Source organism: Rhinolophus hipposideros (assembly GCF_964194185.1).
Source record: "Rhinolophus hipposideros genome assembly, chromosome: 14".
In the NCBI taxonomy this organism is placed as follows: domain Eukaryota; kingdom Metazoa; phylum Chordata; class Mammalia; order Chiroptera; family Rhinolophidae; genus Rhinolophus; species Rhinolophus hipposideros.
The window spans coordinates 62,287,288-62,302,146 of NC_138060.1; positions in this window are offsets into that span (position 1 = coordinate 62,287,288).

Sequence of the window (14,859 nt, forward strand, 5' to 3'; positions counted from 1 at the left end):
GAGCACCTACTGTGGGCAGACCTCTCACACCCGTCGCATTTGGTCCTTATCACCATCCTAGTCACCCTGTCTCCTGCCCGCACACCCTCCATTCCCCACCCCCCACATACAGGCAAGGAGAGAGCTGCATGGGGCGAGCCTTTCCCAAGTCACCCAGCCTGCCTGACCCTCTCCGGGGTTCCTTGGCTGTTTATGCAAGGTCAGGGATAAAACCCTGTGGCCTCTCTTCTCGGAGCCAGGCAGGAGATGGGCGTAGGGTGGCTGTCGCTGTCCATTTTGCTCGCCACTAACCTAGCTTCATCTTGCTGCATTCAGCTGTAATTCCCTCTGGTCCTGCCTCCTCTGCACAAGGTCCGCGAGCCAGGCGACTCCTGGTGTCCTCACGTGCCCCGTGGCACGGGTGGGCATCATGACCCCATTTGACAGATGGGGGAAGTGAGACTTGGAGAGTTTAAGCTACTTGCTAGGGAGCTCACAGGTGGGAAGTAGCTGAGGCAGGAGTTGACCTGAGTCAGGTTATCAACTGGGCTGGCTGACACCCCACTCCTCAAATATAGATAGGAAAATTAAAGCCCTGAGGCCAAGAAAGAAAAATACATGGTGGCCCAAGCACTGCAGCCTGTGTGGTATTCTTTCCGGAACTGGAGGACGAAGCTTCCTCCTAAGGATTTCCTGAGGCTTGGACTCCAGATTGCAGGAAGAATGTGAAGCTGTGGGGGTGGGGTGAAAACCCTCCCAGGCCACTGCTCATGTTGTTTTGGGGTAATGTGATCATTGCTAGGCCCTCTGTCTCCACAATACAACAGCCCCTGGGGTCTCTCTTTGTGGGGTGTCTTTAGCTGTTTCTCCCATTTGGAGGGAAGTGGCAAAGGAGTCTTTGTTCAGCAACCCTCGAAGGCTGACCTTGGATGAGGGAGTACATTGGCCTCTGTCTACAGGCCCCCTAACTCCTTTCTCTCCCTAAAGGAGGGCATGATGGGGGAGAGGAAGAAGGAGGGGAAATAGGGAAGAGAAGAGAAGAGAAGGAGAGAGAGGAAGGAAGGAGTATGATGGCCAGAGGGGAAGGAAGTGAGGGGGAGGGCGGTGGAGGAGAGAGGGGAGAAGGTGAAGGGAGGAGAGGGAGAGGGAGGGGAAGGGAGGAGGACACAGCAACCTGACCTGCAGAGAGGTTGGAGGGAGGGGAAGGCTGGCCACAGGGGAGTCCACCATGGCTGCAGGAGACAGATAAAGTCGGGAAGAAAGGCAGGCAGCTGATGGCAGCACAGGGATTAGGGGCTCCAAGGGCCCCTCCTGGGCCTGTGGATGGAAACTCGGGAAAAAGGGAGGCTGCCCTAATGAGAAGGGTGGAGAGAGGAGAGATCACACTTCAGGGGACCCCTGTGCCCTTGCGGAGCAATGAGAAAGGCCCCCACCTCCACTCCACCTCCGCTGCCAGCAAACTGTGTCTGCAGGGCCCAGGTCTCTGGACCCCGGTAGGGTCAAGAGGGACAGGGCAGTGTGGGCGATCCCTTGGGCTCAGGGCTGTCCCCCAATCAAAGAAAACAAGTCATGGCTATGGTCCATCCCCCATATACCAGCCTGGCACACTCACACTCTGGCAGGCATGGGCGCTGCCTGGTGGAGTTTGGCTACCCTTCACATGTGTCCTCACACACTTATGGCCACGCAGGGCCTCTGGGATTCCCATACTCTGCTTGGTGCCTGTGGCCTCTCCCCTAGAGCAGGTGAAGACATGCCCATACTGGCCGGGCTAGGGTCCAGTGCCACGTAAGGGAAGAGCCCTGAGTGGCACACTGTCATTCTCAGGGCTAGATTCTAAGGACACCCCTGAGGCAGGACGAGGCAGGCAGCTATGGAGGCCCCCTGGACCCCAAGCTGGAGGAGCCCAGGTCTGAGGCTGCCTGAGTTTGCACCGGCCATAGGGCTGGGCCAGGGGGGCACAGCTCGGTCGGGGAGGGGGTACCCTGGCCTTGTTCACTGTGCTGTGCTCAGTACCCAGCACATGTGGGCACAGATGTCTGGGGTGGACGGATCCTGAGCTGTTAGAAACTGGGTCTCCGGAGACCTTGGTGGGGCCCCTCCAAAACTGTGCAGGTACCTGCCTGAGGTGGTCTCCTCCCTGAGGGAGTCCAGCCAATGAGATTGAGAGTCAGGGAAGTGCTGCCAGTGATCCATGGGATGGATGGAAATAGTACCCATTGGCCAAGAACCTGTCTCTTGGGAGCAGCTGAACGGAAATAAATAGTCCCTGTGGGGGAGGACCAGAGGGGGGTGGGGGGGAGGTCAGGGGCAGGGTTAGGTGACCTTGGCCTGACGGATAATTCAGGGCTGGGCCAGGAAGTCTGAGAGACCTCTTGCAGTGGATCTGATCAGGGAGCAGGGACCTGGCTGTCCACAGTCTGCCCAGGCCACCTCCCCAGGGGCTGATAGTTTGGGATACAGGAGGGACTGGCTCCACCCTGTCACAGGTGTGGAAGCTGAGGCCCTGCTGAGTACTCAACAGCTTAGTGGGCCAAGTCTCTGCCAGGGCAGGAAGTGGTGGCTTTTCCTGGGTGTATTTGTCAAGTGGACCAAAATCCTCCTCACAAAGACTTCAGGATGAGGGCCAGACTGCTGGAGGGGCTTGGCCCCATGCTTCATTTATTCATTCATTCATTCATTCATTCATTCATTCATTCATTCATTCCTTCCTCTGCCTGCCCCTGGTATCCTTTCTGGCCTACTATAAACCCCTCTCTACCCAGAGTGGCCAGACCCTGCCTTTTGCCCTGGCAGCTCCTTGTCCATTCCACTCTCCTCCTGCCACAGTGACATCCTGGGTGTTTCTTTCTCCAAGAAGTCTCTGGACCTTTGCTTTGCCTCTTTTTTTTTTTTTCCTGTCTGGAACCCTCCTGCTCTAGGTAACTGCATGGCTAGTAACTTTTTTTTTCCATATACTGTGTGATTTCATTTATGTAAAACATTCTTTTTTTAGTGCTCTTTTTAAAATGTATTTTTAATTTATAATTGACACACAATATTGTAATAGTTTCAGGTGTACAACTTAGTGTTATACTACAAGGCTACAGTAATCAAAACAGCATGGTACTGGCATAAAAACAGACACATAAATCAATGGAACAGAATAGAGAGCCCAGAAATAAATACATGCCTATATAGTCATTTAATTTACAATGGAAGCAAGAATTTATGATGGAGTAAAGACAGTCTATTCAATAAATGGTGCTGGGAAACATGGACAGACACATGCAAAAAAATGAAGCTGGACCACCTCCTTACACCATATACAAGAATAAATTCAAAATGGATTAAAGACTTAAATGTAAGCTCTGAAACCATAAAACTCCTAGAAGAAAACATAGGAAGAAAGTTTACAGACATTACCTGGAGTAAGATTTTTACTGATAGATATATCCCCTCGGGCAAAGGAAGTAAGAGAAAAAATAAACATATGGGATTACGTCAAACTAAAAAGTTTTTTTCACAGCAAGGAAACCATCAATAAAACAAAAAGGGATCCTACTGAATGGGAGAAGATAGTTGTCAAAGATATATCAAATAAGGGGTTAATATGCAAAATTTATTTAAAAAACTCACTCAACTCAACTCCAAAAAAACAAACAACCCAATTAAAAAATGGGCAGAGGACATGAAGAGACATTTTTCTAAAAAGGACATACAGATGGCAAACAGACATATGAAAAAATGCTCAACCTCACTAACCATCAGAGAAATGCAAATAAAAACCACAATGAGATACCACCTCACCCCAGTCAAAATAGCTATCATCAATAAATCAACAAACAGCAAGTGCTGGCGCGGATGTGGAGAAAAGGGAATGCTTGTGCACTGTTGGTGGGATTGCAGATTGGTGCAGCCACTATGGAAAACAGTATGGAGGTATCTCAAAAAAACTGAAAATGGAACCATGGCTAGTAACTCTTAATATTCAGGCGTCAGCCCAGTGCTTCAGGTACCCTCCCCTCTTTGGTCGCCCATCTGAAGCTGTCCCCCTCTACTTTTTATTTCCATACAGTCCTAGTTTGTTCCCTTCAGAGCCTAAAAACGCCTTGTTTTTTGGTTTATCTGTTTATCATCTCTCTCCCCCAGGCATTGGGATCCCAAAGGAAAAGGCGCCTCACGAAGCCTTCCATAGGAGCCAGCATCCCAGCTGCTTTCCCTACTGGTTCATGAATGCTCTGGCCCCCAGGCCTCTTAGGTCATGGACCTGTTCATGGACAAGTAACAAGAAGATGGTTGCCAGGGCAATGGGCTACCCATCTCTGAGGGTCCCATGTAAAGGCTTAAGGTTTTGGATCCAGGCTCTCAGTGGGGGTCCAGACGACCAGGACCCCAAAGACACTATGCACCCAAAAAACAGGTTCCCCAAGCTCTGCCTTGGCTAGGCCCTGTGGCTGGAGCCCGGAGAGGGTGCATGTGGAGGCTGACACCACTTCTGGGTACCTACATCCCAATATGATAGAGATAAATGAGAAGTGTCTGGAGCTGAGTGGGCGACAAGGAGGCTGGTGCAGCCTGAGTGATGCAGGCCTTGGGAGGGGACGAGGCAGTGGGAAGTGAGACACTGGGAGAATTCATAAACCTTGGAGACACTGCCCTCCATGGAGAGGAGGGGAGGTGGCTCTAGGGTTCAGTTCAGCCTCAACCCCCAGAACATAAATACCAGAACCTTTAATGCCACCCTGGTGCTGAATTCTGGGTCAGGGACCAAACGGGATAGTGGGACCTCACCCAACAGTTCTGGTTCCTCTCTCAACCTACCCCATCCTCTTCTCTCTCCCTCTACCCTCCCAGCATCCTTGGGCTTCAGGAAGGGTCCTCTCTGGTTACTGTCGGGAATCAGTGGCCCTGGTCATGGCATGGCCATGGGCGTCTTGGGTATCCAAACTCCTGAGACCTACCTCAGTTGCCCCCAGCCTCTGTTCTTCCCACCCAGCTACTGCCCCTGCAGCTCCTAACAGGGCAGTGCTGGGAAAGGAGCCAGGGTCATAGGCTCCTCATTCCTCTGAAATGGAAGTGGATCCTGTGCGTTTGAGGAGATGTGGCCCCACCTTTCCTCTGCTCCTTGGAGGTCCAGGTCTACCAGATAACCTTAGGGTTTCTTTAGAGGTCAAATCCACAGCTCCACAGAGAAAGGATGAAATGAGGGAAAATATGGGTTCCACTGCTGCCACCTGGTGATTGTAAGAGGCAAAACACTTGTTCTTCCAATTCCCAGAAGGAGGTGGAGGGAACGACACCTCTCGGGTTTGGAAACAGAGGCACAGGTAGGTATAAAATGCACCCCCACATGCCCCATTAGCATCCTGTCTGGGAACCTGGGCCTTCACTTGCCTTGACTCAGAGCTGTCCCCATTGTCATCAGACATATATATATATACATAAATGCCCACCAGAACCTTCCAGAATGCCTTCAAAGGAGACCTGGCATTAGAGATGAACTGTCTCACCTCCACTGTATTAAGGGAGGACTGAGGGTCCAAATGACACCAGGGCCGTACCTAATGGGTCTTGGTGGCAGAGAAGAAGGGGAGGAGTGGGAGCCAGGAGGGAAGCTGGAAGATGGGGGAGTGGGGAGAAGGGGGGCAGGGAGGTAGGTGCAGTTCGCCCGAGTCCTGACTGTCCTGTCCTTGTCTTACTCACAAATGCCGCCGGGTCTCAGCACCCTGCAGTCCCCCACTTGTGCTGTAATAACCTCCCCTCCTGCTCCAGAATGGGGGCTTCCTCAAGACCCTCAAGCCTTGGCCAATTGGCCCCAGCAGAGGGGCCTCGGGAAGGAATAGATTTCCTTTCCTGCTATCCCTCAATTCCCTACCACTAAGCCGGCAGCCAAGGTTATGTCAAGGTTACAAAATCTACTGAAGGAATCAAGGTTTAGCAAGCAAAGTTAAAACTGGATACCAAAAATGACTGTTTCTGGAGCCCAAGGAAAAATCAAATGCAGCCCCTCACATGGGCTTTCCACTCTGCTTTCTCCACATCCAGGGGTCATGTTCCACCCTGCCACCCTGTCCTGCTGGGGTCTCCTGATAAGGTTTGCCCCTCTCCACCTATCAGACCACAGGACATGCTATTTCCCCAATGGCACATTTCCCAAAGTCTCAATAATTCAGTCAAGAATAACCTCCAAGAAAAGATGGTGTTGGAATCACTGGATGATAATGTGGGGGAGAAAAATGAACATGGGTCCCTATCTCACACCTTGAAATAAATACTAATTCCAGTTGGATCAAAGCTAGAGGGACTAAAGAATGAAGAACAAATTCCTAGAAGAAAACACTGGGATTTTTGCATAGGTTTAACTTGATATAACCTTTTCTAAGTATAACAAGAAACAGAGAAGCCACAGAGAAAAAAAATGGATACATCTGACTACATAAAAATCAAATATCTCTACGTGGAAAAATTCAAACTTTAAAGACAAACAACAAGCTGAGAGAAAAATTACACGTTTCATAATATATTAAAGGCTCCTATAAATCTAGAAGGAAAAGACCAACAATCCCACTGAAAAGTGGGTAAAGGAGTTAAACACACCAGTATAGTTCTCACAAAAGGAAATCCAGAAGACTCAACCACTGAAACCTTGCTCAACCTCATTCCTCTAAAAGAAATGCAAATTCAACGGGCAAAGCTGGGAAAAGTCCGTGCACATTTCTGGCGAGCCTGGGGGAAGCAGAAACTTGTCGTTGCCTGTTCCAGTGTAAATTGTGTCACCTCCATGAAGGCAATTTAGTAACGTCTGTCAATGCTGCACAGATCCTTTGATCTAGCACTACCCACTTCTAGGAATTTGCCCTACAGAGAAACTCATACGCATGTGATAAACTCACTCACAAATTATGCCCCCGCGTGTTCACTGTGTGATACTTCTAAGCGTAATGAATGGAGACAGCATACCCCGAGTAAATAGGGAACATCCTGCCATCCAGACTATGCTGCTATCAAAATGGATGGGGGTGAGGCAGTGCCTGGTTCTTGACCTAAGAACAAGGTGTAGGGTATGTAGAGGATGTTAACCTCCTGCTTTTGAAAAGAAGAAGGCTGAGTGTTCTGGAACACTGCCGGTGCCCTCCAGACTTCTCAGTTCCCATCGCCCCTGTCTGGTCCCTCGCTGGTAGGTGAGCTGCGTGGCCCCTCCTTGTCCTGCCCTGGCTGCCGTGCTCCTGCCCTCACAGTGCAGTGCCTGTCTCCACAGTGCTCCTAGAATGCAGAGTTTGGCTACATGGACAGAGGTGGCATGGGGATCTTGGCCTCTGAAACCCTTCATAGTCTGTGTTCTGTAGCAGGGCCCACATTTGGTCCTTCCAGACTTTGGAAAAAAGATGCCCTGCTTGACTCACGTCTGGGAGGCTGGACCGAAAGAGGCCAGCGCAGACGCAGGGCACTGGAGACCAAGGCTCGGGGTAGGACTGGCTGTAGGAAGGGGGGCTGTGTGCAATCAGCACGAAGCTGTGTTTTTAAAAATAACTGCTGTCAGCAGTGGTGAAACAATATAATAAATATGAGAAATAAATCTCGTTACCATGTAACGAGCTGCCTTATTAATGTGTTAAACTTGTAAGAAATGCTTAAGTGTTTAATTGGCACCTAATGAGGGTGCCGATTAGGGATCATTATACATTTCTTTTAAAAATCCTAATTGGCAGGGGGTCATTTCAATCAATGCCACAGGGCTGGCTCCACAGGGACCCCATCCTGGGGGTACAGCTGGTAGCTGTACCTGCAGGGCCACACACCTGGTGGTTAACCCTACTGCAGCCCACAGCAAGGTTAGGGCCACCTGGGCTGGCCCTGCCCCACACCCCGTTAGGCACCAGGACTCAGTTTCTCCTGGCCACCAAATCCTGCTGCCGATCATAGCCCATAGAAATGGCGTCTCTATCAGGAGGCCCCTATTCCTCCAGCCAGATGGGAAAATTGGTCTGTCTGAAGACTTCAGAGGATCAGGACCATGGCTCGCCACCAGTGCCCAGCACACAGAACCTCATCATCCCTCACTCAGCTCCCCCAGGACCCCAAAGGATGAGTTACCAGGAGGCTGAGTGAAAGCTGAGCTGGGGGAGGGGCTGCCATGCCTGGAGACAGGCTGAGAAGCTGCGCATGCATCCTAGGGCACCCCCAGGGCCTCCCCAGAGGCTGAACCTGGGTCTCTCTCTCTCTCTCTCTGCTAAATCTCACCCTGGCCACCTTTACAAGCAGCCCTGCTACGCCCTGGGGAGGGGGCTGGAGGAAAGTAGGCAGTGGACTCAGAAGGATCCCGCTCCTGCCTCCAGGGATCAGCCCCTCTCCCAGGAAAAGTAAAGCTGAGAAGATCTACTTGCCAGGCCAGGCCAGCAGGAGGAAAGCGCCCTGAGCAGCCGGAGCATGATTAATCACCAAATTAATCACTCAGGTAATTGTCAGAGAGCTGGGAGGAGGGCAGGGAGAGAGGCTACTGCCCACCAAGAGCAGGGCCCAGCCAGAGGCAGGGTGGGGGGTAACCCTGGCCCAGACTTGGGGCAGGAGGACAGAGGCAGGAGACCAGTGGCGGCCTGAGCAGATGGCATGGGCAGAATGAGAAGCAGCAGGCTGAGGGTCTGGGAGGCCAGACTAGAGGGTTCCAGAGATCATGGGAACCTTGCAAGCCTGCGAATGGAGGATTGAGAGGTCATGGGGGACGGTGGCAAGTGGGGCATGGCTGGGAGCCCAGTTGAGGTGGTGGAGCTAGGAGGCCTGGGGAAAGAAAGAGGTTAGGTGGTCTGTGTGGACATGCTTATAAGACTTTGGGTGAGGAAGGTGACTGACCTTGGGGGCTGCAGGCTGAAGGAAGGAAGCTGGCATCTCAGAGCTGCAAAGAGAATGAGGTGGGGTAAGGGGCTAGCGTCTTCCTGTATCCTGTGGGCCCTGAGCCTATTGGTGGCTCTTGTGTTAGGAGTGACTGGGGAAGCAGGTAAGTAGCCTCTGCCATCACTGGTTTTCAGGTACTGTCAGGAACCCGAGGGACCCCATCCTTCCCAGTGGGAAAATACTCAAGATGGCCGCTTGGAGCCAGGTCTGGGCTGTCAGGCCCCAGAACTCGGGTCCGGCCCTAGCCTTCTCGTCTGCCCCACCTGCTCCCACTCATCCCTCCTAGGCTGGATTCCAGGGGCTGGGATCTGGTTCCAAGGAGGTCCCAGGTCAGGCCAAGTTTGGAGTAGGGGACTGCCCCATAGACCTGCCCACATCTAACAGTGGGTGACTTGGTGGCGGCCACATGCACAGCTGGGCAGAAGCAATTTGAAAACTTGGTCCACTTGAGAAATTCTGGAGGGCAAGATCAGAGGCTGAGCCAGGAGGTGTGACCTAAACCAGGTAGACGTACAGCCCCCGTGGACTCCAGGGCTGTGACTCAGAAGTTCCCATTCCTGTGAAGTGGGCTAGCCTTTGGATTTTTAGTGTCTTATTTATGTAGCAGATATTTACCTCGTGTTTCCTGTGTCAGGCACCGTTCTAGGCCCTCTACAAATATGAATTCTTAATCCTTTCAAGTAGGGAGGACCCGCCCCACTTTACAGACAAGGAAACTGAAGCGAGAAGCGAGAAGCGTAGGAACTTGCCTGAGGCCGTATAGTGGCTGCGCCGGGATTTAGACCAGCTTGTTCGTGCAGCAAAGGGCATCCAGGTGAGTCCAGTTGTCTCAGGGTCGTTGGGCAGAGGTCTCTGGGACTCCTGGCACCGGCGCCACGGTGGAAGACGGAGCTGACTCGCCATTAGTCAGACCTCTTGACAGCAGACAGAGGGCCTTGGGCCCATTGCCCCGCCTCCGCCTCCGAGTCAGGTGCCTGCTGCGCTGGTTCACCCTCGTTCACTGGTAATCACTTTGCAGGAGCTGCTTGTTTCCTGCTGTCTGCCTGGTTGGAGATGATATATGGGAAGGAGATGGTGTAGCTCCTGCCCGCCCGAGACACACAGCTTGGCTGCTGCAGGCAGCAAACACCCCATCGCACGCGTTCACTCAGGGGGTGCAGGAGCTAAAAGGAGGGGGACTCTTGGTAACATACCCAGGAACCCACCCTGGAGCCCAGCACCAGAGCCGGACACGCCATGAGAGACTCAGGGATGAACCAGTCACTCAGCCTTGCTGAACTCAGCTGCAGGTGGGACAGCTGACTGATCTCATGAGAGCTCAATGGCAAGAAGCCTCCATGGTGGGGGGAGGGGAGAGACGTTTCTCATCGCTCTGCGATTCCTGGTTGGCACTGAAAGGAGCTAGGATTTGAGGTAAAGATGAGACAGGCACTTATAGTGGAGGTCCAAGGGTAGGCACAGGTGGCAGTGAGAAAGTTCTGGGAGGTGCTGGTCTGCACATACTGTGAGCTTGGGCAATGACCACCAAAAGGCATGTCCTCCAACCTCACCCCTGCCCATCTTTCAGCCAGCTCAACCTGCCAGTGGGCCAGCTGTAAGAGACAGGAGAAGGTTGGCTCTCCCCTCACCCAATGGAAGCCACCTGGTGAGGCTGAGGGTATGTCACGCAGGGCGGCCTGCGGGGTCTCTGGTCCCGCTCCCCACATAAGAACGCAGGACATGGTGAGGCCAAAAAGGAACACCCACGGAGCCATAGATAGGGAAGTCATACTGCTATATTCTCGCTGGTGGCACTATAGTCTCACTGGAGGCTGGATTCACACTGTCCGCAACCCACCATCCTAACTGCAATCCACATTTGCCAGCCACCATCCTCTTGCTAGGCCCCCATTTGCTGCTGGCGTAGCCACAGCAGTTATATTAGTGCCCAGTGGCTCACTGGTTACAGCTGACGGCCAACTAGCCACAGCTGATGGCCACCCAGTCACAGTTGATGGCCATTTACCACCGGAGCCAGCATCCCTCCACGTGAGGCTGAGAGCCTGGAAACGGCTCTCTGGGGCTCTGTCCCCACAGGGCACCACCCTCAGTGTTTGACACAGACTCCTCCTGTTCCCAAACATCCACACGCGTTGCTACGTCAAATGGTGAGGCCTTGGGGTTCAGTCTTTATCCCTTGCTGGGAGAAGCTTTCTAGATTACAGGATGGGGCTCACAGCTTAGACCCCCTAAACCCAAGGTGGGGGGGCTCCGGGGCCCCGACCGTGCTCTGGGAAGAACCATGCTCCATAATAATAGTACAAGCAGGTGCATACATTTATTGAAGTTCTACTTGCTCTTTTTATATGAACTCACTTAATTGCCATGGGGCAAGACCCGCTTGTCAGCCCTCGGGTCAATAAACTGCCCTGAGCACCTGCTACTCACTAGGCTCCATTCAGGAGGCTCAGGCCACAGCCCTGACCCAGCCCCACCCAGACGGGTTCCTGGCAGGGAGGAAACAGCTTCAGTGCACCAGCCACGCAGAGTCCTGAGAAAGGGCCTCAAGGCCAAAATTCCCTCAGAGCATCTCCCCACCGGGACCACCCTGGCCTCATACCCCTACCCCATAACCCCAGCTTGCACTGCCATCTGGTGGTCACATTGGGAAGGGCTCCAAACAGAGTGCCCTTGCCTCCCTCCACTAAGGGAAATTGCGGACACTCCACCCACTCTGCTTTGGGGAGGTCAGCTTTGGGGGTGGGAACAGGCATCCTGGGTCCCTCTGGAGGGAGTGGAGATACATGTGGTTTCTCTGGGGAATCATTCAGCAGCACCATTGGCCTGGGGGTCCTCGCAGAGCAGGGTATGACAGACCCACTCCCCCACCAATGCCAGCCTGCCAGACAAGGGGGAACTCAGTAGAGAGGCAGCGTAGGTGTGGCATGTAGGGCTGGCCCAGTGCATCGTGGGCTGTCCATGTGTGCGGGGTCATCTGGTGAGATCCCCATCGTTAGTGTCCTGCCTGTGAGGAAGCCCACCATCCACTATATCTTGCCCCCTGCGCAGCCTGAAATGTCCCCTGTCACCTTGTGTCCAAACCCAGTGCAAGGCCAAGCACAATGCCCTGTCCCCAGAAGTGATGAGTCCCCCTCTGAGTTCTCCTGCCACCTCCTGCTTCTCTCGTTGTTTCCCAGTGAGGGATGTGTATGGCTGTCAGCGTTGCTGTTCTGGCCCTCACGCTGGGTGGGACTCTTCCAAGGTCTGCCCCATCTGGGTGCCCCTCCGCTCCAGAGTCCAGCAGGGAACCTGGTGTAGAAGAATTGGGAACATTTGAAGAGAATGAATGACCCCAGCCTCTGGGTGCTGGATCTCTTCTCTTTAAGATGGGTGACAATATGCCCTAGTAAAGGGCATTGGGAATAAAGTGAGATTGTTCTGGGATTGTGCCAATTGAGGGTAACTGTTACTAGGACCAGATTCCAGCCCTTGAGGTAGCCCAAGGCTCATTGCCAAGGCCCCTTCTGGCTGTTGTTCAGCTGTGGATACCTGTCAGGTGAAAGGAAGGCCGGCTGGCAGTGGGGAAGACTGACCTGGCCCTCCCTTCACGAGCTGGTCCACTGTGTCTGGCACATGGCATGAGCTCAATAAATCACATGTCATTATTATTATTATTATTATCGTCATTGCTATTACCCCAAGCGCCTTTATCACATGCTGTACCCCTAGGAAGTAAGCTGACTACCCCTCCTAACCCAGGCCTCCAGGCCTCCAACAGAAGTGCACTGAGGACTAAGGGGCTGGGAACAGCCAGGGTGAACACATCCTTTCTCTCCTGTTTGGTCAGAGGCCAGAGGCCAGTCAGCTCCAAGGGCTGGGACATCTGCTGTCGTGCCCTCTCTACATTCTCACAGGGCAGATCCCAGGGGCAACTGGGTATAGGAGAAGCTGAGGGGACTGGCTGGGCCTCAGGCTGGATGTCACTGAGAGACATCAGGGAAGCCCCAGAGGATCGGCACATCCATCCACGTTGGCATCCAGGAAGGCAGAAGTTGGACTAGTGGTGTGAGAGATTGGGAGACGGGGTGCTCCTCGACAGTGATCTGTGGGGCCTGGGCAGCCCCAGGTGGGAGATGCCGGCACCCAGTGACCAACCCCCATGGATGCCGAGGGACAGCTATAGATGTAGCTATAGCTATGAAGATATAAACATATAGCGAGTGTGTGTACACACACACACACACACACACACACACTCATTCTTTTCTCCTAGTTGACATCTGTCTCCTCCCATCTCAAACGGAGATGCCGTGACTGGACACGTTCACTGACAGGACCAGGGTGCAGCGCCCGCGGTGGGGCTCGCTGATGTTTCTGAAAGGAATTCACGTCAAGGTCACACTGCTTTCCTAGAGTTTCTGGGCTCGCTCTCACAGGAACTTTCCTTTACATTCTGAAGGTGTCCCTGGTGTCTGCCTGCAGCCAGGCAACGGGATTATTGTATTCACTTTTGCTCGAAGGTGACACTTCACTTTATTAAACAAGATGGCCTCTTCTGAAGGCGCCCATCCACGTCCACCCTGATAGTATCCACGGCAAATGCCCGCAGCTTCCGCCCTGAAGCCTTGCCCGCTATTCATGAGGAGGGGTTTTGCTTATCTATGTGTGTGCATGTCGGGCAGGGGGCCCCGTTAGCAGTTAATTTCAGGAGCAGTAATGGCAGGCAGGTGGCTCTATTTCACTCCGTTTGCCTGGCTGAGGGCAGTGAGGAGAGTTCTGATCAGCCCATCAAGCCCAAGGTCACAAGGAGGACATGTCAACTGGAACTTTCCACCTCTTTCATATTTATGGATCCCACACTCTGTGGAAGAACTGGGAACTTGCAGGGAATTTGGTTTTCCTCCAGGCCTGGGGAGGAGCTAGAAAACAGGAGGGTGGAAGAGAAGAGGAAGTGACTGTGAGGGGACAGGAGCTGAGGAAGCGGGCCCATTTACACACAGAAAGCAGCCCTGTGCCCACCACTTAGCCAAGCCCACCTTCCGGAAAAGGGTCATGGGGCAGGTAGTGGGAAAGAACGCTCACAGGGATCCTTCTGGAGCCCCCATCCCCGGCCCTGGCCCCTGGGTGCCAGCCTTACTCTGCAGGTCCTGTTTCTTTAGGGCCCCCCAGACATTGCAGCTCCCACATTCTTAGGCTGAGGAGCTACCCAAGAGGATGGGAGTACCCAGCTCACCCACCCTTTTCGTCTCACCCCAGGAATTCTTCTGCCAGTCTGGTGAGGGAAGAAGACCCCTTTCCAAGACCGGGGCTGTCACTGATAGGCCCAGCTGTCTGACCTCAGTGTGTGTGGCCCATGGGGTGCTTGGGGCCCTAACCCTTACCCAAAGCCCTGTCCTGCAGTCCCCACCTTCAGCCCTGGCCTCCACCATGGAACTGGGGGACTCACCCCCTCCTTGTTTCCACTTGTTAGCCCGAAGGCTCAGCTCTCTAAGGGAGGGTCTGGGTCACTTACAGTCCTTGTTTGTGGTTGCTTTCAATGCTAAAATTGGGACAGGCCTGAGAAAACTAGGATGGTTGGTTACCCTTGTGTCATTCTCCCCTAAACCCTTCTGAAGCCTGCAGGTGGCTTCCACATACATAACCCTTATGGCTTCCCACCCACACCCATGCCCTGCACCCTGGTGCTCCAGGAAAGACCACATTATTTGGTCCCCTTTTGTGTTTCAGACCCAGCTTCCATGTGTCCTGAGGGGCCACACTTCCCCCTGGCCCTTGGGGCACAAGCTCCTGTTCACTTGGCCTCTCCACCCAAGGGGATGGCAGGCATTGTGACCCCATTCCACAGTTGACATGAGGCCAGGAGCAGCTCTGAACTTCGGGCCAGAGGCGTGTCATCGGATAGATCAAGGAAAACCACCTGGCCTGCGCCGCAGCACTGGGATCGAAGTGACTGCCCCAGGCTCCCACAGCTTCCCCCATCCCACGCTTTCTGGGGTTCGTACCCCGAGTGTCCCAGGCTCACACTCTTTT